The sequence below is a fragment of the Dama dama genome, chromosome X, assembly GCF_033118175.1.
Source record: "Dama dama isolate Ldn47 chromosome X, ASM3311817v1, whole genome shotgun sequence".
Classification (NCBI taxonomy): Eukaryota; Metazoa; Chordata; class Mammalia; order Artiodactyla; family Cervidae; genus Dama; species Dama dama.
In genome coordinates this window covers 141293971-141320899 of record NC_083714.1, presented here as the reverse complement: position 1 = coordinate 141320899, position 26929 = coordinate 141293971, and positions in this window count along the sequence as shown.

The following is a 26929-nucleotide window of genomic DNA, read 5'->3' as shown; positions in this document are numbered from 1 at the left end:
ATCAAAGTAATGTTTTTAAAAAAGGTCCTTTTTCATGTTCTAAAGGCTCTAGGAATTAAAATTCAAGAAGTCCAGAAGCAGCATAATTAACCACAACTAGAAGCCATATAGAGTTGCTCTCTTTTGTAGTCCTTTAGGGAAAATTAAAAAAAAAAATTAATTGGAAGGGAAATATTTTATTAACAAAATATTGACTTCTCCCTCTGGATTTTGCCAAATCTCCTATATCTTTTAGAATTAGTAGTCAATAGAACAAAATAGGATTCAGATTTATTAACCTGACCCACACATTTGTTATGTTCCAACAACTAACATAGGACGATTGACTGATATTCACTCATTCAACAAAGATCTGGGTCTTAATAGTGCCTATGTGTAACTAGATGTAGTACGTGACACTGTAAAAGGAATAAAATAGCCTTCCCAGGTTCCACAGTTTAAAAGTGTAAGACATATGAAAGCAAATAGACAGCTTTCTGTAGACAACTGCTAGAACTTACTGAGTGTTTCTCTGTGTCAGATACTGTCCTGTACCTGTATAATATGTCTCATTTGATGTTCAATCCCCTTATAAAGAAGACACTATTTTAGTCCCCATTTTATATTTGAAGAAGACATTGAGGCTTGGGAAGGTTAAATGACTTTCTCTGATCACACAACTACTGAAAGAGCAGGTGATGGAAGAGAGGACACAGGGGTTTGGTGGTGATGGACAAGTTCACACTTGCTCTCTAAACCCTGGAAGTTGCTCCAAACTGAGGACATCTTTGGAAAAACAACCAAGACAGAAAGGTACAATGAAGATGTTTGTGGAGTGTTGAAGATTCAGCCTGATAGAATGGCTTGTATATGAAATGATGTGGCTGAAAGTTGGTGAGGGTCAGCTTGTAGAGGCTGCGAAGGCCCAAGTGAGCAAACAAACTCAGCTGACTTAGCGAACCTTTACACAGAACTAACCGTGTGTCTGCTTCACCCGTGTTAAGTTGTTTGTTCCTCACAAGGAGAGAGTGTGTCATTAGAACCATTCCCATTTCACAGACTGGGACACTAAGGAAAACAGAGATCAATCGCCCATCATTGCTCAGCTCGTAAGAGGTAGAGCTGGGATTCAGATTGAGAAAGTGTGGTGGCAGAGGCCAGGATTTTACCAACTGTATAGCTGTAGATACTAATTGGAAGCGGAATGATGTAATCCGAGCTCAGGATCCATGAGTAAGGATCTCTGGATAGGAGAGGAAGAAGAAAGATGAGTGACCGGAAGGAGAGGCAGCCAAGATTACCGCCATGCTGCTGTGGGAGGTCAGTGTCATGGGGGTGGGGGGCAGGATGGCGGCATCGAGACGCCCGGGAGGTGGGAGAGATTAATGAGATAGTGTTGCCATGTGGAGGTCAGAGCTCTGAGTTCAGCTCCTGACTTTGTACTTTATAAGCTGCTGTGTGACCTTGGGAGGAGCCTGTGTGCTGTGACTCCTCGTTCACAAAGGGGGAAGACTCCGCAGAGCCAGGGGAGTTAGTTCTATTTTGGCCTTGCTGATGTCGAGGTATCAGTCGGCTGTCCATCTGGCCCTGCCCGGCAGGTCAGTTGGAAATCTGGGTCTGGAGCTCAGGAAACAGGTCAAGGCTATAAACAGACTCAGGCGTCACCACCAGGGAGGCGAGCCTTGAAATTGCTAAGTCGGGTGACTAGAGGGCAAGAGAGGAGGTCTTACGGGAAACCCCCCTGCCTGCCCCTGAGGAGTGGAGGGGATTGATAAAGAGATCACTGGGAGCATATTCCAGGCTTCTAGATCCCTTGTTCTGAGGTTAATATCTTTTTTGATCAGTGAAGCTGTCGCTCTCTTCCCTCACATCAGCGTTTTTACCTGCGCTCGATTCATCATGGGCTTGCGGCTGTGAGTGCTAATGACACTTCCTTTTTGCTCTCCACATTTGCTATGTCCCGATAAAATCATTCAGCAGCATGACCTCAACAGTCACCCCCTGGTTACTAAATCCGTAAGTGAAACCTAAAAGCCCCTTCTCCAGTCACTCTTGATGTTCCCAGTTCGTTTTCTCTTTTCTGTGGGGTATCGTATGCTGGCAGTGAAGTTACAATCTTGTTATTTGGTATTTCATAAATGTATTCATTCCTTTAATTTGCAATTCAAAAATCATAGTGTGCAGTGAAAGCTGGCTGGAAGAGCAGTTGTCCAAAATTTCAGCAATGACCTTTCAGTTGTCTTCCCTGTGTGGCTTTTTGTTTTTGGCTCCAAAGGCCCTTAGTCCACATGTCCCGTGTCTACCTAAGCTGCCTGCTCTTGCCTTAAGGCTCATCTCAGCAGGCTGTGCCATTCAGAGGAAGTACAAAAGCAACCTCAAGATGCTTCGTGAAAGGATGGGGGTCCTTTGCTGAAGGTCTGGAGGACATGGCTGTGTGTAGATTGAGGAGGGGCATCACTCACCCTGCAAATCTTTCCCCATTAAATCCTTCTCTTTCCCACATCCCACTCCTGTCCACATCCCACTCCTGTCCGTAACTGCTCAGATTTCTCCTTTATTTCTGCCTTCTTCTGCTTATCTCTCTTGCCTTCTGTCTGTTGCCCCTGCAAGCCAGCACACCCTTTTTAAATCTTTGGATATTACACTTACCTCTTCTTCTCCTCCCTTGCATCCCCCATGTGCAGTCTTTGTCAAAACCAATACATCTTCCTTCTTGTTCATCATCTTTAGTAAATGCGGGAGGAGGAATTGTTGTACTTTGTTCCTGTCATGGAGATATTAATTTCATCACACTAATTGTTGAAGTAGTGTGGAGCCACAGTCAGTAAATCATATGCATGCATAGTCCAAGAGCATTTGTCATCTTGGCTGTTTGTGTCACGTCTCTTAGTGTTTCCCCACCAAATTTCCTTTGTAATTCCTCGTGTTGCTGATTTTTATTACTCCCTGCCCATTTCCATAGATAAGCCTGCATTTTATGATATGGATACATGATTTGAGGCTATGAGGGATGGTAGCAAAATCTAATTTGTCACTAATTTAGCCAGTTAAGTTCCATCATGTTAATTCTGTACTATATTGAACACTAAATCTACTCACATCTTATAAAAATTACTAATGTCTCTAGCTCTTTAACATATAACAGTGTATGATGTGCTTAAGGCTTAGAAAATTGAAAAAGAGCCTGAGAATTTTTTTTGCTTTGAATTCATAAAAAGCATTAGCTAAGCCACTTTATGTACAAGAAATCTTTAGAAACAGAAAAGGAGGCATCTTTAGTGTTTCGCTTAAGCTTCAGAATATAATTTTGCCTTTAAAATACGTTTTCTGAATTTGTTCATATTTGTTCATATTTTAATAAATATGAACAAAAAGTTTTTAATGTATATTGTAAAGGTAAATACTTAATAAAGATTAGTGCAGTTGACTTGAACTACTTAAAATTGTGCAGCCAGTTATGGTAAAGCAAACCAGTAAGCAAAGACATGGTATGTTATGAGGATGACAAATTGATGATTGATTGAAAGTTATCATTAATTAAATATCATTATGGTTCACTGTGAAGTAAGTGGAACGTGTTTCTTCGGAAGATAAAATTTTGCTAGAAGAAAAATTGGTTACACTGGAATTCTGTAAGTAAAGAACCAAAAAGGCAGAGCCCAGTCTGAAATTGTCTGTTTGGGGGTTGCTGCATCTTGACAAGGCTTGAGCCTGAAGGGCTCAGAGAGTGTGGGTTTGAATTCACTGTCTCTCCCTCATTTCTACTGAAACCATGGCAAAGTTATACAATTCCTTTGCTTAGATTGCCTTATCTGTAAAGCTGGCAAGACAATACTTCCTTCAGAGAATTGTTGTGTAGATTGTTAATTCTACAGCAATTCTTTCTAGCACACTTCTTGTAGATACTTAGCTGCTTTTAGTCCCCCTTACAAGTATTTTTCAGTCTGCCTCATAGTTTTGGCAAGAATGGGTGTGGATTTTTATTTTCCATCTCTGTTTTTTATTTACTCCTTTGTTTGTTGAGGGAGGGTACTGGTTCTTTGATACTTTTCTTGTATTTGTTAAGAGATGTTTTAAAATCACAATTTTTATTATTTCTGATAGTTGCTTTCATTATTTTCCTAAATACTACAATAAAAATATTCCCTTTAAAAAAGGGTAATCTGAAATTTTAAAAGACCTGTCATTAATTCATACTAGTAGAATTGGCATTTATAAATAGGATATGAAATTATATGAAATCTATTATTCAATATTCTGAGACAAGTAGTTAATGTAAACAATATTTTTCAGGGTCACAAAGTGGTTGTAAATTTTTTTAATGTAATTGGTTGGGGATAGTTATGATAATATGATGATTCAGCCTAGTGAGGCATAGTCTGTTTAATCATATCTGATTGACAGAAAACTGCTTTTTTTGGATTTGGCAAAGGAAGGCAGGCTGGATGAATCTGATATTCCTGTTCTTGAAAATATGCCTTTTGTATTTGATGTATTTAATCTTTATTGTTTGTTATAAAAATTCTGACAGTATTTATCATCTTTTAAAATCTTGAATTAAACAAAACTTATGAAATTTGTATGAAAATTGCAGGTGATTATTTTGGGGAAGAAATATAAATATATAGTAGGCAATAGGAAGTTAAATTCTTAATTCCTAATTATTCCATAGAAGTATAAAATTATTCCATTTTAGTTTGTAAACCAAGGTAGTATGTATTCATTTAAATTATTATTATTTAAATTATTGATGAAAGTAGAAATAGTTATTTTACAGTATATGATAATGAAATATGACTGGTGTTATTTTTGGATTTTTCCATTTATTTAAATGTTTTGTTGTACTATACATGTATATATTTCATAGTTACTGCAATTTTTCCAAGCAGTAACTTAAATTAATATTGTCAATTTTTGTTTGAAACAGAATTTTGTAAGTAAGCCTATGTACATTTGACTCTTGGCTGCTGGATAATCTAATTTATGAACAATCATTTGGAGAAAACACTCAAAGTATTAAGGACAGATTTTACTAAATTAAATTCATTAGAGCTGATAATGTAAATTTTTCCTTTATGGTCATTTAAAATGTTTACATGCATGGCCTTCCATTGCATGGGCAGCAACTTATTTTAACAATGAACCAAACTTGAAAATGAAACTGTAGGTTTTACATTGGCAAGTGTTCCTTTCAATGAGCTGATAACCTTATTTAGATGATCAGGACTATGTATCCACTAAGACTGATCTGTGAGATCTCTTAGGCTATAAGTGAAGGAAAATATGAGACATCCATTTTCTTTCCCATTTCCATGTGTGAGAGGGAAGCCAAGAATGAGTTTCTTGGGTGATTCTGTTTCTCAGGCTAGGAAGAATCTGTGAATCAGAGGCCCCCAGGAATTCTGGAGCATCCCTGAAAAGAGAGTGATTAGGCAGAACCAAGACACTGGCAGTGGGCCTCCCATCTCCAATAGGTGCCTACAGGCAGGAGGACTTTCTCCCAGAGAAAAGCGGACCTTGAATGAGTGTTTGCTGTCCAGAAGATCACTCAGAAAGCATTTAGAAAACAAGGTTTGATCATAAACTAAAGAACAAGTGGCCCATTGGCTAAGGCTACATCCTGCTTTACTGAACCCAACAATTTTCTAAATGGAATAATGAAGAAATTTGCTAAAAGATGTCAGAGTTAGGGTGTTGTAACCCCATTCTCCTCCCATCACCTAATGGAAAAAACAAAAAAAGAGAATACAAAACTAAGAAGAAAACTCTCTTTTTGTTAAAACCGAGGAAGTAAGCTATGAAAGTTTGTCAAACAAATCTGAAACCACCCACCAAGACAGAATTGTGACAACCACTGAAATTTAGCTTAAAGTGAAGGGGCCCTTGAGAAAAGACAAACATCTGAAGGAAGGGAGCTCTCCGTGAATGGGGGAGGGCCCGTGAGGGTTTGTGAAAGAGCAGGACCCGGGCAGGGGCATCTCCTGTCCTTGCTAGAGTACAAAGGGGGAGGTGGCCTTGAAGGAAAAGTCACACAGACATGCCACATGTGCAGAAGGCCAAGGGGAGGCGAGGCAGTGTGTGCACTCAGTTCGGCATCAAGTCATCTCAACAGAAAATAAATAATCAAAACCCACAAAATCACCGCAAACCTTGCAACATACCAGCCTTCTCTATAAGCCACAAGCAGACCTGCAGTTTATACCAGAAATGGGAAGGAGGAAAAGAATCTTGTAATTCTCAAGGCAATCCAAAACAAGTCACTTGGAAGGCATGGGAATCGTATCATCTGTAAGGCTGCCTCTAGAAATTTCCACAGCTGAGCTCAGGCCTGCTTTTTATCTGTAGTGCCAGGGAAGTGGACAGTGGGAGCCCGAAATCTCAGGAACAAAGGCAAAAGAGAGACATCTTTGACTGTGCAAATAAGTGTGACATCTGTGAGCTCTTCTGGAAACTAAAGACTTGATTTTGAGATTTCTTTAACCAGGAATTAATAGAGATGCTGAAATAAGGAGTATGTCCTTTTCAATATAAAAGTCGAAACAATTGTGGGAATTAGGATTATAGAAGAGGATGCAAATGTTTGATGTCTTCCTAATGAGTCATTAATAACATAGTTTATCTAACACAAGTAACAAAAATTCATAGCTGGAGAGGGTGTGGGAGTTCAGGGATGTGGCTTTCCTCTTGTTTCCTTGCCAGCAGTAAAAAAAGCTACTGTCTAAAATGAATACATTAAGCAACCAAGGCTTAAATTACAAGTATTGCTTGAAAGTACAAAGATAACCAGTAAAGGAACTTAAAACACAATGTAACCAATCAAAATTTTCAAGTGGAGCATGAAGGGAACTAGGGGGAACCATTTATTTCTCTTTAGGTCCATCATTAATAGACCCTGTCTGAAATTAGTCATGCATGAAACATGTTGGGGCATTTAATACACTTACACAGGTGACCACAGGACATCTCAAAAATTGAGTCTAATACATTCAAATTGTTAGGAGCAAAACATAAGGAAGACAGAGCACATAGCAAGCTACTGTTGATGCACATGAGGGAGACTCTTTTCCTGTTGTTCCTTATTCCCTCTGAGTTTTGATTTTTCATTTTAGATTTTCACATCCTGGACCTGGTTTATTTTTTTAAAAACCAGTAGAGAATATTTTTTTCCAGTCTTCACATTTCAGGTTTGCCTTAATGGTTGTATTGTTTTTCAGTGCAAAACTTCTGGCTTCTGCTCTTTGCCAGATTTCAGAAGCAGAACCAGCAGATTCATATGTGAGAATTGTTTATCAAGCCCCACATCTGTCTTGGTCATTGTGATTGTATTTTTATGGAAAAGGAAAGTTGTTTTGGAACTACAATAGTGGGCTGAGATAAACTGTCTCGTGTTTAATTAAATTTTCAAGCTGTTTTTTATTAAAACTACCTTGATAAGAACTGTATGTTGGAACAGGTCTGACATTTCAGATTAACTTTCTAATAAGTTAAAAACAGGTCAAGAGACAGGAAATGAAAACTGGAGATGAGCAAGGAAAATCTAAGTAGAAAAAGTTCATGGAAAGTCCTTGCAGAGTGATCATTCTTAAAACTCTTGCTTAAACTCTCCAAAAGAGGCTACATCATCACAGAGCAAAATGTGCTCAGAGTAGAAGATGGCAAGAAATGAAAAAGAACATTTGGAATAAACACGTTTGCCTATAATGTGTTATTTTGCTACAGTTTTTTTCCAGAGAGCAGTGTGTGTGGAAACTCCAGAAATTTGTAGACGTTTTTGGTATTTCTAACCCCTTCTCTGGTGTCTTCTTTCATTGCTATAGTGTCATGAGTCTCCACTAAAAATGCAGGAACATACAGTTTTGTTCTTTATGCCTGGGTCTCTTGGTGGCCTCTAGACAAGCAGTTCCCAGCCATAGGAATCTCACAGTCTCATCCATGAGGGACTACTATAGTGACAGTCTCTTTAGTTTCAAGAAAGACAGACCATTCGAAAGTTTTACAAACAAAACTGCGCACGTAGTAAGCAAACTCAAGGAATTTTCATGAAGTAAGTAGGCACCTGCAGCAGGGCCCAGAATAAGAAAGAGAACATCCCAGCCACCAGAAGCCCCTCATGCCTCCTTGGCACTACTTTCCAGCCCAAAGATTATGTTAACATCTATCCTGACTTCAAACAGCACAGATTAGTGTTGCCTGTTTTTAAATGTTTTATTAATGGAGTCACACAGCATGTGGTCTTTTATATCAAGTTTCTTTCACTCAATGTTATGTGAGTGACTTTACGCAGGGCTGTGTTCATTTATTCTCAGCTTTATAGAATTCTACTGAATGAATATACCACAGATTACTTAGCCATTCAGTCGCTGATGGACATTTGAGTAATTTCCAGCTCTGAGCTTTTACAAACGGTGTCAAAGTCAACATTCTACTTCCTGCCACTTAGTGACTTTATCTGTGTGTTTATGTGAGTACATATCTAGGAGTCTAATAAAGGAATTTTTTGTACACTCAGCTGTACCAATTTCTCCTCCCACCAGCAGTGGATGAGGGTTGCTTGTCTGTCTCCCCACAGCGGTTGTCGTGTGTATCTTTTTCATTGCAGTCATTCTGGTGGGTTCATTGGGGTACCCCATTGTGAGTTTTGGTTTGCGTTTCCAAGAAGGTGTTTTAACAGCAGAATTAAGAGAGTGCAGAAGAAGATGTAATTCTTTCTCAAAGAGAACATTGGCAATTTTTATTGACTTGCAAAATTTTAAACACACATATTGAAAATATGAATGATGAAAAATGACAACCTAAAATTTTCCTTTTACTGTGTGACTACCTTTATTTGTACCTATTTTATATCCTAACTAAACCCCCCAATGTAACTTAGCTAGTTCAGCATAAGCCCAAGTAGTGACGTGACGTCTGGGTTTTGACTGTGCTCTGGTGTTTCCATTGTTATTACATTCATAATTGAACATGGAATGAATATCCAAATAGTGGTCCTCTAAATCTAGACTATTCTGGTCAGACTAGGCAGAGCTCATATGCCTGAGGTCCTTGGCAAGGCCAAGAAGAAGGTGTGGGGTGCCTGCGTAGTTAGGACCCGAGAAAGGGATGTCCACCAGGTCTGATCCTGTGTGTGGGCTGAGGGGAGACGCTGCACTGACCTTGACCCACTGGGCCCAGAAAGAGATGTGTCTCAGATGCAGCTGCCTCCAGGGTTTTGCCTGCCATTGACTGTGGACGAGCACCAGTCCACAGAGTGGCTTTTAGAGGCAATGGCTCTAGCTGATTCTAGAGGCTGTTCTCATCCCACAAGCACTTATCTCTCTTTGCGTGGGATTACTCCATCTTAGCTCATCACTTCACTGCTTTGGCTTCCCACTTTTCTCCGTCCACTAGACAGGCTTCCCAGCAGAGTGACTTCTGCCTTGTGGAAGTCTGGAAACCAGTTGCACTGCACTTACCGGCTGAAGCTCAAAATATTTGGGCTGCTCATCAAGACAGTTGTGTAGAGACAAATTTGCCATGAAGCTAATGACCCTTAAGTTTTAGAGCTCTTCACTCACACAGGCCCTTTATGAGGCCCTATACTTAATTTTGTAATAGCAGATCCGTAATTTGCTATTCTTGCTCTTTGAATATCTCACATCTTGTTTGATTTTTTTTTTTTTTTTTTTGCTTTCGGGCAAGGATTGGGAGTTCAAATAGAACTCAGCAATGGAATGCTGCAATTAGTTGTGAAGTGGCTTTTGGTTAATGAGGATAGCGGCCAGTATTCATGGAGCACTCATTTTGTGCTGCCAGTTGATGTCAACAGGATTTCATTGAACATTCATGTCTTCTAAGACAAAGATGCTATTATTACCCTCACTTTTCAGAGGAGGGAATTGACCCTCAGAGGGGTTCAAGTAACTTGCCAAGGTCATGTTTCTACCAAGGGGCATTGCCAGCACATTTTGCTTTCTCCAGTAACTGTTAAAATGTTTAATTAACTTTGTATCTCAAACCCACTTAAAACATAACTTGACACAAATTCAGAAGTATCCCTATATTGTTTTCATTTGCCTAACCGGTGTATTCTTTGTTGGGAAAGAATTGTTTCTAACCAAAGTCCATCTTATCCAACCCGTGCTCTCTGACGTGTCCCCCCAAGACAGTCTGTTCCCACGTAGACATCAGCCATTTTCACATGGAGGATGAAATGTAAGAACAGCTGGGCTGGAACACCTGCCTGCAGGCTTCAGAGGGGACAGGCATGTCTGCCCCAAGAAGTGGGAGATTGGCTTGCAGCTTGATGCTGTGTTAGTTCCAAACTTTGCTTCCAACTCAGCTGACCTCAGCGGCAACCTTCAAATCTTGACAAGGATGGGAAAAATAGCCACATGAAAGCCTGAACCAAGCTGAAGTCATTTTCTGGATTTCAACTGTCTTTCGTACTTTATTCAAACATCTTTTATCATTGTACAGTTATAAAGTTAATCTTGAGCTTTGGGTGTAGGCCAGAACAGTATTCCTTTGCTACCTAATGAAAAACCTTCCTGGGTTTTTAGACCCAAATCTGATACTGCTTCTGGTGCCTTTAGAAAATTTAGTGCACTGTGATCTTGTTTTCAAGTAGCTTTATGATCATTAATATAAACCTTTCTGCTAAGATCATATGAAATGATCTGAAAGAATTCTGACCAGAACTGATGTCCAGTAACAGAGTCATGTGTCACTGCCTTTTTTCTCTCCCTACTGAAGGAACAGAGATTAAAATGTCATGAGATTAAAGATGGTTGGAGAGAATATTACCTAAATCTCACTTCAGTTTGTGCAATCTCTGTGTGTGATGAGCTTCAAAGCTTGGCTTTTCCTTGATATAATACACCTGGATTTGATGTATATGAAATAAAAGTCATTTGAAAAACTTATAGTATGAGTAGCATGATACTTTTCTTCTGAAGGAGAGGTAACAATAAATTTTCCTTCCTGGTATTCAGTATCTGCTTAGTACATTGCACATACGGTTTTTGCACTAAGGTGCATATGTGTTCCAATACTAGTGAGACACCTCTGCAAATACACCTGCAAGCACTTCGATATGTTTAAAGGCTATTTTACAGATTTCAAAGTGGGTGCAAAGTTTTAATAAATGTGTCGTAAAAGGCAAGTTTTATTATACTAGGAACCTGGAGCAAGTGAAATAAAAGAGTGTATTTTCTTCCTCCCAAATGAAAGACATATTTTCAAGATAAATGTGGCAGGGAAAAAAATTGTGGTAGGTAAATTCTTTGACTCTTCTTCTCCAGTTATGTTTTAGAATAGGACCTTAGTTTCTCTCTATTAAGAAGTAATTTGTGACTTGCACATTAGTTCTGTGTATTCAGTGTATTAGGTGGCAAAGTGAAAGCCCCTAAGAAATAGTTGCACAGAGGAAATAGAGTTGGCATGAGAGTAGTTAAGTTTCAATCTGAACTGTACGTCTGCTCTGTGACATCGAGCAAGTCCTCTGTTCACCCTAAAGCAGAGTGAAGCCAGCAATAGCTGCCTTGTTTAAAAGCTGTCAGATCTGAATAGTCTCTTATTTACTCTACAAATAGAAGGTACATTGCTTACTATTTTCATGACTATTCATTTTCTTTCATTTCAAAGGAAAAACTAAAATCTTTTAATTTTAAAGGTAATTCAATTTTCTTAACTTAAAAAAGAGATATACTGAAAAAAGAGGGGATGTATGTACAGCAGGAACTAACCCAGCATTGTAGGTCAACTATACTCCAATAGAAATTAATTAAAAAGAAAATTTTAAAAAATAAGAGAATTAAATCCAGAATATATAAAGAACTCTTGTAAGTCAGCAAGAAAATCTCAAACACTCTGATTACCATATGGTATGACAGTTCCTCATAAAATTAAACATAGAATTTGTCATATGATCCAGCAGTTTAACTTCTGGGGATATACTCCCAAAAAATTAAAGATAGTGACTAGAGCAGATATTTGCATACCTATGTTCATAGCAGCAATATTCACAATAGCCAAAAAGTGGCAACTACCCAGGTGTCCACATGTCACGGTCTTGTAGAATTGGGAGTATAGAATAAAAGCATACACTTTGATAATTAATTTTGGAGTTCAGTCATTGGGACCCTCTGAGAGAAGTCTTTACTTACCCTAGTTTATATTTAAGGAAAAAAAGTTGTGAAACAGAGAGAAAGAGAATTCAATTACAGCTCTCAAAGCAGAAAAGGGATAGTTTCAGAAATTCAGTGTTGGATGTCTATGAGAACAGGTTGGGGAGAATCTACTGAAAATGTTCAGAATGTAGGTATCTCTTGCTTGGTCTGTTTTTTATAATTTGATTTTTTGCTTCATCAGATGTGTCCCTCCTAATAATGACTTTTAACTGGATTTCCAGATAGATATTACCTCTCTCATTTCAGCAGCATTATAAAATGTGCCACAAAGCTTGCCCTGAAGGGAATAATTGCCTTTAAAAATTTTTTTAAACAAGGGTACAGGATGCTGGAAGCTATCATCAATGCTAGATGGAGAGAATGTGACGCATGTTTCCATGATGCTGGAAATGTGATTGCTGGTAGATCTATTAATAGTCCAGAGTTGATTTTTGACCTTGAATTTATTATAGAAGCTACAAAAATAGAGATGAATAAGATGAAGGAAACCCAGGGCATATTCCCCTCTTAACAATTTTTTTCTTATGAATATGAAGCATATTGTGTGTCAGGGGGTACAGACATAATACAGATATTTAGTATTTTGTGTCAGCCATTTCACAATGTCAGTTTTATTTTTAGGTTTATATGATAGGAAATAAGAAGTCCTGTAGAGTTCATTCCTCTCATCTTTCCACCCTTTTGTTTGTTTGCTTACGAAGAACCTGTGTTGGAGGGCTGTGCATTAAGCGAGGGTGCAGTTTTCTTCTTGTCCTTCTCTTGCTCATGCAGTTGGCAATAGTCCATCTGTAGAGCCCAGAATGAGTGACAAGACATAAAAGTCTACACTTCATCTGGTGATGACCACCACAGGCTTTCCATCAAGCCTGTAGAGCCAGCCCCTTCTGAGATTTAAGTTTGAACTTAATGCTACTTTTCTACATTTCAATAATAATACTTTGATATTTGAAACTATTTTTATTTTTCTGTCAGGCATAGCAGGTTGAATGTTTAAAGACTAGCAGCTACCTCTTGATCTTTAAAAGATTTGGATATTTTAGATAGGTACCCAATTAAATTGTATCAGCCAGTTATGCCTCCAGAGTGAAGAGATTCATGTGATGATTCTCTTCTGAATCTTATTGGGAATAAGGTTAAGGGCCATTGACACCAAATTCCAATAACTGCAAAATTTTGCAGAAGATTGCCCTACTCAGAGATCTGAGCTGAAAAATAATATACAGTTCATTTGGACATACAGGGATGGTTTAATGGGGGTCATTGTCCATGTACATACATTGGGAAGCCCGATGCTTTAAGCTTCATTTTGTATATCAAAACTAAATATGTAGGGGAAGAAATGAAGATAGAGAATGATTCCTTTGTTATTTACACAATTTCTAATTCTGAAGAAGTGTGAGTCATTATTGGTCACCGGTATTCTGCGTCATGAAGAGTAGTCATATTTGTCAATTACATCTGAATAAAGGTGGGGTGTGGGGTGGATAGTAGTCATGCCAGCCAACTGATGAAATTCCTTTTCATCCTCCCACAAGTACTATATTCTCCTCCTGCTCTGGTTAATCCCTGCAGTTTCTTTACTACTAAAAACTGGTTGCTTTCCAAATGCTTAATTCATGCTACATGTTACTCCATGAGACAGTGACCATGTGTTTGGAAAACTAATTCAAGAAATAAGTGTATTTAAGAATTAGTTTGTGCTCAGGCAATGTTGGGGCTTCCCAGGTGGCTCAGTCGGTAAAGAATCTGCCTGCAATACAGAAGACCCAGGTTTGATCCCTGGGTTAGGAAGATCTCCTGGAGAAGGGAATGGCAGCCCACTCCAGTATTCTTGCCTGGAGTATCCCATGGACAAAGGAGCCTGGTGAGCTGCATTCCATGGGGTTGCAAAGAGTTGGGCAGGACTGAGCAACTAACACACACAGGCAATGTTGTTTGTTTTTTCTTTTTTTTCCTAACAGTTAAACAGTTCTGCTTCATATGTTCATTTCTTTTTCTATCCATTTAGAGAAGACAGGGATGTGTATGGCTTTTTTGTGTTTTGTGGCTCTTGTTCTAAAATCTCAAGTCATGTAAGAAGAGACCTGTATGTATTTTGAATTCTACAGGCCTCAGTGGTGCTTTGAGGTTTGGAGAGTGATCACAGAAGTCACTCAAAATTATTCTTGTTTTGTCAGCTCAGAGTGGAAAGGTGAAGTTTCTTGAAAAAATTAATAGCCAGTACAATGGAATAGTTGAATTTAATAGCCTTGTCTTACAAAATAACGCAAATCAACTCTTTCCTGAATGATGTCAGGATGTGCAATCCTGATGTTGCATTTTTCTGAATTGATCATTTAAGGTACCTTTGAAGAATATTTATGTATCGATTAAGGGATGACTTTTACAACCAGCCAGAGCAATGAAAGTTCAGTTGCAATATGAAGGAGATCTTCTCTGTAGGACACATAAACAATAAAAGAACATTGTCAGGGGGAATAATGAGTTTGCTAACTCGGGGAAGCTTCCAGACTGATCTTGATGCCACTCCTCTCTGATAATTTAGAAATCAGAGGAGCAGGCTTGCCCTAATGCAGGAGAGAAGGGAGATGAACTAGCAGGGTTTGCTGGGACACCGAGCCTATCTTTCTGTTTGGTGGCACGGAAGATTTTATCATTTAGCCTTTTCTGCTTGCAAGGGAGAGGGCTAGATGCGATAGTTAAAACATACCGATTTTCAAATGTTGTGAGACAAGGACGCAGTTTGGCATTATTTGTGCCTTTTCGACTTTGACTGAACATATGACAGGATATTAGTGTCCTAGGGTTGCTGTAACAAACTGTTGGCTGAAAACAATGCAAAGGTCTTCCTTCTCCCACCCTTCTGGAGGTGAGGAATCCAAAATCAAAATGTTGTCGGAGTCATACTCCCTCAGAAGGCTCTAGGGGAGAATCTCTGCTAATCTCTTCCAACTTCTAGTGCCTCCAAGTATTTGTTTGCTCATAGCAGCTTGACTCCAGTCTCTCCCTCTGGCTTCACATGGCCTGTTCCTGTGTGTTATTTCCTGTCTTCTCTCTTTTTATAAGAACACTTGTTGTTGAATTTAGGGTCCAGACAGTTATCTGGAATGATCTCACGAGCCTTAATTAAGTATGGAAGATCCCCTGGAGGATGGCATGGCAATCCACTCCATATTCTTGCCTGGAGAATCCCATGGAGAGAGAGGCCTGTTGAGCTATAGTCCATGGGGTCGCAAAGAGTCGGACACGACTGAAGTAACTTAGCACACAGGCACACAAAGATTCTTTTTCCAAAAAAGGTCAGCTTTACAGGTATAAGATGTTAGAACTTGGACATATTTTGTTGATGGTGACAGTTTTGTCTGGTATAGATAGCAAAGGAGGCTCGATTAAATTAATATTTAGTAGAAATCTGTCCATTGCTTTTCTTCCAGTTCATGTAGCCAATTTCAACCTTCTTCGGGTCTGAAATCATTAGGAGGGAAAGGCCATCATTCACAAACATTTTTCATAGTACCCTATAGCAACTTGCAAGTCTAAATTACATCCCTACAAGCAGAATGTTTTATTCTTTCAAAGTAAGTGCCTCATTGGAATGAAACAGTTCCATAGGCACTGTGGCATTTAGTAATAAGTAAATGTTTCCATTTCTTCTGAGTCCCTAGAAATGTAGGACTCCCAGGGCCAAGAAATCAGCAGACCACATCTCAGACTGTGTGAGTCCTCAAAGGTCAACCACTGGGCTCAGCTTGGAGGTGGCATGCCAACAGCTGGAGTGCCAACCAAATGCAGCTGTGGGTTTCTGCAACTGCTGTCATCTGGCACATGAAACAGTTCAGACACTGGAAGTCTCCGTCACTGTGAGGGGGTCCATTCCATTGTTGTGGCGTGTGTGTGTATTTCAAAGAAGAATTTGACAGCCTCTTTACAGGGTGTGGTGACAAGTTAGCCTGACAGCCTAGAAAGTGGCAGCTTGCAAATGGAGAGGCAAGTGATGCCCAGGGCATTAGCTCCACGTGGTTAGAAGCAGGAGAGCAGGCTAGGTGACAGAGCACTTCGGGATGAGGACAACAGACTCCCATTCAAACATCTGTGCAGTGAGTTTACTTGCAACCTGGCGAAACGTCCCTTATTTAAGTGTATAATCTATGAGATATTGAAAAGGTACATGTTTCCATATCGGGAGAAAAATGAAACTTCCATTTTCTCTGAAGACAACTGGAGAATCAGATTCTCCACCCACACCCATGCCTCTACCCACACCCATGCTAAAACACACACACACATACACACAGTTCTAAAATATAGTAGACTTATAGAAAATTCTAGATAACAGACAGGAGATGATTGCCATTGAAAGCATAGTTTATTACTCACAATTCCTAAGAAGAGTGGCTCGCTGTGCCAGCAGGGGCCATGTGGGAAGGGTCTAGGGTCAGTTAGGAAGCAGGAGCCGGGGAATTGTGGCAGGAGCCTTTACTGTGGATTTTGGAGGCAGGAAGAGGTGAGGAACATGCCTCATGCATGGCATGTGGGTTTAGGATTCACTCGTTTGGGTAATTTCAGTAGACTCTGGGGCAGAGGGGCTGGCCCTGGGGTGATTAGGATAGGAGAATAGTAGCCTGGAGTGTTAGAGTCCATTAAAGGAGGCGGTTAGGGGTGAGGGCCTGGGTGGGTAGGTTTGTATTCGAAAAGCGTGCTTCCTGGAGGAGAACTCCTCTGTAGATGGGATACAGGTGATGAGGGAGGCACGAGGCCAAGGCAAGGTGACTGGGGCATATTCTTGGGTTGTCCAAACTAGGATTATCTGGCATATGGCATGGAGGGCAGATGTTAAAGCACCAAGTTGACAGAAGTTGGAAAGATGGTTTTTACAAACACACACACCCGCACTAGTGCTGTTAATAGAAGAGCTTTCCCAAAAGCTAGAAGCCAGTTTGGATCCTTGGAGTCCCTGTCACAAAGCTGCAGAGACCGGCTTAGTGAGGTTCACATAGCTTTCCTTGGCAGGAGATGACCTGAAATGGTGAAAAGCGTGTTGACTGGCTGATTCCCGCCTCCCTCCCCCGGCCCCGCTCCCCGGCCACCTTCTGGACTTGGAAGCTGTATATGGGGCTGGCTTTCGGCTCCTGCTCTCCTGTCTGCATGTCCTAGACTAGAGGCTGCTGCATCTAGCAAGTTCTGTGCTGTGACGTGGGCCTTACTGTGATTCTGTATCTTTGTAAACTGGCTTTGTGAGAACAGTCCAAACTCAAGAGGGTAGACAGCAAGCAGAAACCCAAAGATACTGGCAAATTTAAATCTTCTTCCCAACATGAAGGGTCATTTGTGTGGCAGAAGACTGCGCTTGAAATCCAATGCCCGCAGAGCGTTCTATGGGACCTTGGGGAAGAGGCGTCCCTTGGCTGTGGTCTCACAGCTCTGAACCTGCGTTAACAGTGGCTCCTGCTGGAAGCGTTTCTGAGATGTTTTGGGAAATGGCTTTACAAACAAGACAGGGCTCTAACCGTGTCTTCCTTGGTTGTGGCTCCTGCGCAGACCTGTAGGAATAGGAAGTTATGAAGCAATGATCTTGCCTTGATGACCCTTAGCTTCTGCCTTGCTGCTGCTCCTCCTCTGCCTCCTCCACGCTGCTGCTCTGTTTCCCTGGTTCTGGGGCCTTCCTGCTGTTCTCCGGCTGGGCCTGTCCCTTTGGGACAGACCTCGCTTGATCCTCTCACAATTCCATGGCTTGTACATGTCTTCCTTCTCCATTCCTCAGAACTGACCTGCCTTGATTCCATGGGATCCTTCCAGAGAGGAGAGCTGCCTCTGTTTGTGTCTCATCTTAAGCTTTCCACCTTATTCCTCTCTCTCGCCCCCTCTTAGCTCCTGTTAAATTGTTCTCTGTTTCATTTTCTCCTTTTCTGCCACATTTTTTACTCCCTCATTCATTCATTCAGTAGCTTCACGTGTCAGATTCTGTGCCCAATACTGGAGTAGACAGATATAAGGACTGTACTGCCCTCAAAAGCTCAGATTTGCAACGAACAACTAAATAACTGATAGTCTTCCCAGGAGTTTTCCCTTATGGTAGGGAGTGGGATAGAGAGTTGGAGAAATTGAAGGCAGGAAGATAAAACTGAGGCCCCAGGATTCAGGGTAACATTAGTGCAAGTGCCTTTGGAGCTGAGTCTGTAGGAGGCAGAGGGGTTTGCTGGACCAGGAAGGGGTGAGGGCATTTCATCTAAGCCAAAGAGTATGGCCAGGTGGAGCTGAAGTTCAGCATTGGTGGACATAGGATGGGGCCTGGGAGCCATGGGAATCTTAGGTGCAGACTTAGTTGGGTGATGATGCAGCCCAGACATCATAATCTGGAACTGGAGATGGGTCCTGCAGGCCGTGGGCATCTGGTGAGATGGAGCAGGGGTGTCAGAGGACTGGACAGGATGACCTTAGTGATACCCAGCCCTGCCGGTGGTGCAGAGTGCTCAGAGTTCCAGGATCAGGGTGGGATTTAGTGGCAGATGTCTGGAAGAGAGAGATAAAAGGCACAAACTAATCATGGTACTGGTGATCTTCATGCATCTATTCCTTTATCTGCAACCATGCAGACACTGGATGTGAACGCCTACTCAGGGTCCCCATGGCCCAGACCCTGTGCCGGCTCAGGGTGACACAGTCCTTGTTCTGATGGCCATACCGCCTCATAGGAGGTGGGCATAGGATCCCAGGGGTACTCAGCTCAGCGGTACATGCTGGTAGCTTTGACAGAAACCTCCAGGGTTTGTGGCGCACATCCCAGGGTCCTGGACCCAGACTGGTCTTCGGGGAGGGCTGAGAGCTGAAGGGGGCATGAGCTGTGCGTCCTGGCCCAGGGAGGCCCTCCTGCTGAGCCCTGAGGAGATCAAGGGAGAGCTGGTCCCTGGAGCCCAATGCCTGGCCATGGCACTGAGCCTCAGGGACAGGAGTGAGGTGTTGAAAACCACAGGACCTTGCAGCCCAATGCTTTGGGCTTTGCCATTTTTTTTGTAGCTGGAGATGAGGCTGTTTAAGAACTGACTTTTCAGAGGTACCACCGAAGTTAGCAAAACCAGCTAATATGAATTATTCACGCCATAGTCCTTCCAATAGAGTGAAGGCTGGCACTCCGCTGAGAAGGGAAGGGCTGGGAAGGGAAGGGCTACACGGCTGGGTTGTAGATCGGGAACATGCGTTACAGTCTCTGCTCTTTGCTATTGTTTGTGTAGGTCAACAGATTTTAATCATCATGACCTGTTATGTAAAAACACCAGTATATGTAATAAAAGCTGTAAGTTCACACCAAATTTACAAAAAGCATATGATAAATTCGAACCTAATTTAAATGCTTTCTGCCCCTCCTTCTTTCTCTCTCTCCCACTCTTTCTCTTTCTTTAGAAAGTAGCTCCCCAAAATAGAGCTTTGTGGAATTTTATTGAGTTTGCCTTCTCTCATTTGGAGACACTGTCCTTTTTCAAGGGGCACTGTGGTCAATATAAGGACATTTACAAACTAAACTCAAAACTTCTTTTCATCTGGAGAATTCTATAAAAATTTATGAAACCATGCAAGTATTTGAAATCACACTGATCCTGTCTCCAAATCAGGCTTAACAAACAGTATTTTAGAGCATGAGTGTATCTTTTAGTTAACTCAGGCCCTCTTTTTGGCTGAATTGATTGAGTCCAATTCAATACATCTTTACTTTGGCTAGATGATTGTCTCAGCACTGAAGACATAAAGGCATAAATCAGAATGGGAGTCATGTAGTACAGAATGGAAAACATATTAAAACTCATTGTTGTCCAGTGTGGGAAGTGTCATGGGTTTGTATCAAATACCATGTTGGGCTAATCACCATGCCTGGAGCATTCTGGGAAGGCTTCATGGAGGAGGTGCTGTTTAATCTGGGTCTTCAAGATCCATAGGAGTTCAGTAGTTAGAGAGAAATAATAAAGTCAGTGGAAACCTTTGTTATAAAGAAGGTCTGTGAAGTATAAAATGTGTGGTGAGTTAAATTTGATGTAGTACAACATTCCATGAGTAGAGGAGGGCAAGGCCAGATTCACACAGACCTTCTTATGCTGAAGAGTTGGGCTTAGCCACAGTTAGTAAAGAAAACAATCAATTCAGAATATTGATTTTCCTCCTCTATTACATGTAAATATGAGTGATATATGTTTTGTATATGGCATAGATGTGTGTATATGGATAATTTTTGCCGCCCCTGTAAGATGAACGACTCTCTTCCTGACCAACCTCAACTTTTGGCATGTTGAAACCATTTTCTAATATTGAGCAAGCACTCTTTCAGTCCTGTAATGTTCCTGTTTTGAAAAAAAGAAAATCTATGCTGTTCAATAATGAACATAATTCACCAAGAGAATGTCCACAGGGAATTTGCTTCAAATTGGTTGCTTCATTCAAAGGTTTCGAAATGGGAAAGCAGATAAAGAAAAGTAACAAAAAGCAAAAGCTGCATGGGTTGGAAGTTTTTCTAGCCCTTTCTCCCAGGAGGCCCAAGCCAGTCCTGTCTGAGAAGCTGCGACCCTCTGCCCTTGGTCTCGGCCATGTGTCGCGCGCACCCCGGGCAGTAGGATGAGATACACAGGCGGCCAGGCTGTGACAGCTGCGTGCAACCCCCGGGCAGTGCCTCTCCCCAGGACCCATCCCATGTGCTATGAACATCTAGTCTTGCGAAAAGGCAAGGAATCTGGAAGACACTTGCAAAATGTTTTAAGTGTTCTAAAGACAAAGGGTGATGTAAGAATAAAGAAAACTTACATGGGGTGTCATTGTAATTCTTCAGGTTGCCCTCAGCCAGACACCTGGTCATTTCTAAAATTGCTAGAACCAAAATCTTCTTCCTTAAACATATTTTTAATATTTGTTTCTTGATTGCTTTGTGCTCAGGGGCTTTTTCCTTCAGAATATTTGGAACCCAGGATGCTTCTGTATCTTTAGTAAAATCCAAAAATAGACCCAGCCTACTGTGTTGTCTGGGGAGCTAGGTGATCTATTAATCTTACTGCTGGGGAAATTTCTCCCTCCTAACAGCATGTTTCCTACTCTTAGACAGGAAAGCCAGGAATAGTTTCCCTTTTTGCCTGGCCTGCTGGGAAGCACGTAGTTAGGTTTTACACTAGATTGCTATTGTTGTCTTTAGCCTCGATTCTCTTGTAAAACTATTCCACCCCCTTCGCTACTTGAATTTTGTACTTTCTAAGCCTGTTTTAGTGTTTTGTTTTGTTCTTTTAGTATCTGTGCTTCTTTATATAAGTCATCCAAATAACATGTAGATTTTAAAAAATATATATACACTAAGGAATTAGTTACCCACATAAGCATCGCCTGATCAATATCTCCTGCTCCCAGCATGTCACAGCCAGATCGCTTGTTCATGATCACATCTGAGAATTAATGGTGGGAAAGAGGCAGGTGGAATGACAAGAAGGGAATGAAAGAGAAAGCATGGGAAATAAGGGAGAAACGTCCCTAGTTAAATATTGTTTTCAAAACTAATTTACTCGTAGCCTAAAGAGGTGAAACTGAAATTCCCATACCAAGAGTTTCTTTTTGCTTTAATTTAATATGAGTGTGTCAAAGATCTCCTTGAAATCAACTAGTTAGGAAGTCAGGACAGTAACTGCAGCCGTTTAAGGAGTCTTATATTATATGCCAAGCACTGGACATTGTACCTTGTAGACTCATAGAGTAAGTCCCCTACATACAAACCTCCAAGTGGTGAACTTTCAAAAATGTGAATGTATTATAAACCTAATACAGTACAGTACTATGTATAAAGCTGATAGTGTTATTTGGGTATCTAGATTAATTGTGTGGGATTTAGGAACAAATTGAATTTAAGAACACAGTCTTGGAATGGAACTCTTTCTTACATAGGGGACTTACTGTCCTTAATTCTCCTTACATCCCACAAGAAGCCTCCATTACCTAGAGGGGGTCAGAGGCTAAGAAAGTCTAAATTATTTGCAGCAAGGCCCTCTGAAAGTGGCTGAGTCGATTGTGCACACCTAGGTCCGCCCCCAACACAGTTACTCATCATGAGACAGGAGAGTGCAAGGCCACAAGATTAAATGCTCAGCTGGGTGGCTGCACAGGAGATCAATAAATATGCGCATGATAACAGTGAAGACTAAAAATGAGTGGAGTGGCCTGATGTAGTGAATATAAATATAGGATGCACAGCGAGATTGTATTTCAGGTAAACAATACATAGCTTTAGGACAAGTATGGCTCAAGCAATATTTCCCATATACTGATGCAATATTTGGAATATATTTATCCTAAAAATTACTGACCCTTGTGATATTTGAGATATTCCTTTACTAAAAATTGTTTATTATTAGAAATACACTTTTAGCTGGGCATTTTGTGTTCTATCACAAGCTGTAAAATAAGAACAAATGTACTGATGGAATGGTGGCACAGAAGAAATGGTGAGGGGCTTCCAGAAATCACTTCTCCTCTGTGGAGATACCTCGCTCACCCAGCATCTTGGGTGCTGACCTAGGTCAGGCCTGAATTCCATCAGAATTTCTTGACTTGATTCTAATTTCCAGTCTCTATAGTCTGGTCAACTTCAGTCACATGTAGCCTCCCTGGGTTTGACATGTGATAACTTCTGGAAACTGCCAGAAACCTGCCTGCCTTACTTGGGTGACTCTTGACCTCATTAAATGTGAATACCAAGTGAAGAGCTTTCAGGTCCCAGCCTAGACCCATTCTGTCAGAATCCCTGGGGTATAGGACCAGACAGGATTTCGTTTACATGCTTCCCACATGATTCCAGTATGCCTCCTGGGATGTGAGCGTCACCACCCAGGTTACAGGTCCTCTGAAGCCTGGTGTCATCAGTCTCTCCTAGCCCCTGTGGGAGCGGTCTTGCTCCTATTGTGTCCTGCCTATCGCACCCCCCCCCCCTGCCATCAGCATCTCCTTGCACTGCACAGTGGCTGAGTTGGATTCTTGCTTAAGCTGCAAGGACCCTGTGTTTTGGGTTCTCCTGGTGGCTCAAGTGATAAAGAATCTGCCTGCAATGCAGGAGTCATGGGGGATGCAGGCTCGATCCCCGGGTCAGGAAGATCCCCTGGAGGAGGAAATGGCAACCCACTCCAGTATTCTTGCCTGGAAAATCCCATGGGCAGAGGCGTCTGGCAGGCTACAGTCCGTGGGGTCGCAGAGAGTCGGACATGACCGAGCACACACTCACACACAGCAGTCTGTCTAGGCCAGGCCATTGCCTTTTGCTCTAGCTTTAGTAACTTGGCCCAGAAATGTTTAAGAAAAATCTAAAAGACTTTTAGGAAGATGGTCTTTTTCTCTTTTTGTTATATGCTAACAGAGCTGGCCTTCCCTTTGCTGGGGATTTGAGACACCTCATCACAGAAGGAGAACAAACTCTGAGTGATGGAAATGTTCATATCTGATGAAATAAAGACTTCAGTTTTGCAGTACCACAGGGCCTGATAGTATCTTTCTGTGACTGATCCCTGGGGCAGGCCAGGAGCCAGTGGACCCCTGGCCTCGTTGTGCCATAATGTAGCCGAGATGTCCTTTAAAACTTTGTGGAACAGCCTTGCTGAGTTCTGTCTTCCTCCTGCCTTATCAGACAATTCTATAGTTTCAGGACAGTTTTGTTATTTTTGGTCTTTGTTCGATACAAAGTGCAAAAACCCCGCGTAGCTTAGCCCTAGATTTGTAAAGTCAGGTATGAAACCGCCACATGTGCGACCACGTTTTCTCGGGGCTGGTTCATGTACCCACTTTGCTCTGTATGTTATGTTGAACTATTAGAATTCTAACTGATTACTTAGAGGAAAGGAAATTATTCATTTTCAGAGAGACTATTTCATTTCCCATGCTTTAACCTGGGTGTTTAAAAATTCAAACTCTCAGATGACATTTTGTTGCCTTTTTGCATTTTAATTATTATGGAGCCTTTAAGAGAATTCAGTCATTAAGTAATAATCAGATGCTGATTGCTTAAACTCTACAAAGTGTTTGCTTTTCAAAACCTCAGTCCCAGATAATAAATGGTGGGAGTTTATCAAAGCAAGTGCCATATACTTTTCTCCTCTATTTTGATTCAGATGTGTAACAATTTCTACCTGCTGATTTAAATTGGCCCGGAGAACGCCTTTTGTGTTAAGCCCACTCACAGCTAGAAGAACCAGCATCAATCTGACAATAGAATAATATTATCTCCCAACTAAACAAAGCCAAAAAGCCAATGGGACAAAATGTTCTGTCAATAATCCAAAGCCAAAACTGTGTGGTCTCCTGCTATTTTTAGAACTTGTGGGGAAAGAATCCTCCTCATTCTAAAAATGATCCAATTAAATACGAAGTCAGCCACTGGGAAGCTCAGCATTCCCTTTGAGCACCATTTTGGATACCAGCATTCCTTTTATTAGAACAGAAATCGAAACCCACAAAGGTGATGGTCTTTCAAAGGAGGAACAGAGGGTCTGTGATCACTGGTAACCTGCATCATACAGGTCAGCCGACGGTTCCCTCAAGCTGCGTCACCACCTGCATGGAGTTGCAGACGGAGTTTGACCTCATTAGGCGAAGAATACAGAAAAAACCCCAACTCTGACTTAGCTCTCCTTGAATTTCACCAAAGCATTAAATTCTGTTCATCTTTCTTTATTGATGAGCTCAGTGTCCAGAGTGGGAGCTCTGGAGATTTTTGGAGTGAAATTACTCTAATTTAACAGTAAAGTAGATGAACACTTTGAACAGACTTAAAGCTGAGCATTGATACATCTGTATGCAGGCAAGGAAGCGTTGTTAGCATTTGGAGTCCAGCTGCCTAAAGATGCAACATTATCTATACAATCTTAGGCTCTGAATTTTAAGCTTAGGATGAAGCTAGAGAGAATGTCCTCTAATCCCCAAATGAAAAAGCCTAAGTTCAAATGCAAACAGCTTTCCTGACGATCCCTGCCAGAATTATCCAAGTTGAGCTTGGACTAACTCCCTCCCTGCCTGGCCCCTCACTCCCTGGTTCACCCCAGGGTAAGGCAAATGAGGCGTCTCCTGGGGAGCAAACTATAAGAGACTGCCCCAAAATTCCACAATGGAGCTAAACAGTATCTTAACACAATATCTTAGAAAAAAAAATAACTGCAAAACATCCAAGATGAACAAAATATGAATATTTTAAATGAAGACGGGATCCAAGAGGGGCGAGACCAGGGTGAGGGTAGCCAGATAGGGTATGCAAGTGCAGAACTGGAGCCTGTTTTTATATAAAATACTGATTTTTTTGATAGTTGGTAACAGTTTTTCTTGGGGGAGGAGGGTGCCCGCACAGCCGGCACTTTGGGTAGTCACGCTCCTGGTGGCTCCAAAGGAGCACCCACCCCCACCTCCAGGTGGAAAGAGTGGCTTTACTCTCTGTTCCTGGAATCTCACTTAGTTCTTCTTTGCCTTCTAGTTAGTTGCCATGTCTCCTCCCTTCTATTGTAACCCCCCGGAAAACAAGGGCTTTGGCTTCCTTGCATCTGAACCCCAGGACCTAACACAGTGTCTGGCCCTTAACTGTAATATGCCTCCCCTCCCTGACACACTCTGGGTGTCCGAGTCCTGGACGTAGTGTCTTTCTAGGCTTACTATGTCCATCCAGTGACATCTGTGGCCCTGGTAAGTGTCACCCTCCCCGTGGATGAGCCAAATGAATGGAAACTGTCTACAAAACCGGATGGCGAGTTTATGGATGATCACTAATGTTGGCCATGGGCATCCCTGGTTTATTAGTTATCTCTTGCTTTGTAACAAATTACCACTACGTTAGTGAGCTAAACAGCCCCCATTGTCTGTCTTACAGTTTTTATAAGTCAGATGTCCAACAAGCCCATGTCTGGATCCTTTCTTAGGGTCTTATGAGGCTAAAATCAGGGTGTTGGGGCTGCGGCTGTCAACTCCTAGAGGCTGGGCACTCCTCCAAGCTCCTCGCTTGTTGGCAGAATTCGGTTCCTGGCAGTTGTAGAACCGACGTCCCCATTTCCCTTCCATGTGTTCTCTTCGTCTTCAGGCCAGCAGTGACACACTTCTCAGGCTTCAGGGGCTGTGGCTTATCCTACCGCCTACCTTTCCTGCCTTTAGGGGCTCAGGTGAGAACAGAGGGGCCACTCGAATATTCCAGGATAATTGCATTTCTACATCAGCCAATGAATGGCTTTAGTTACATCTGCAAGGCCTCTTTTGTAATCTAACAAAACCCCGGGCTGACACCAGAAGGTAAAGGTCATGGGAGACAGCCAATCATTTGTAGTTCCTGCTGGCACTTCAGGGGCCAACCCTCCTTGGTGCTTTCTTTCCTTCTGTCTCCCAGGGTGTGTGGGAAGAGTGGGGTCAGGTGTTTAGAACCCCAGGGACATTCCTTAGGAGTCTGAAATCCCTCCTGTAGAATCCTGCATTGTCAGTTTCTTGGGGAAATGAGGAAAAGCATCTGAGTACCATGAGCCCCTGTGGTCAGGAGGTATGCATTATTATTCATTCCCCCAACAGGCAGCATGGAGCATGGCCCATGGGAGGTATTCTGGACATGCTTGTTTGAAGAAATGAATGGATAAATGAATCCATCCATCTTGAGCATCTTCTAATAGGAATTTTTGAACTGATACTTACAGTCACCATTTTATACCAGTCATTTCCATATTCCCTCAAATGCTGGAAGACATCTTCCGATTGTCCAGGCTATCTGTGAGTAGTAATAATCGTAAATAGCTTGTTTGAGAGCTGGGTGGAACGTT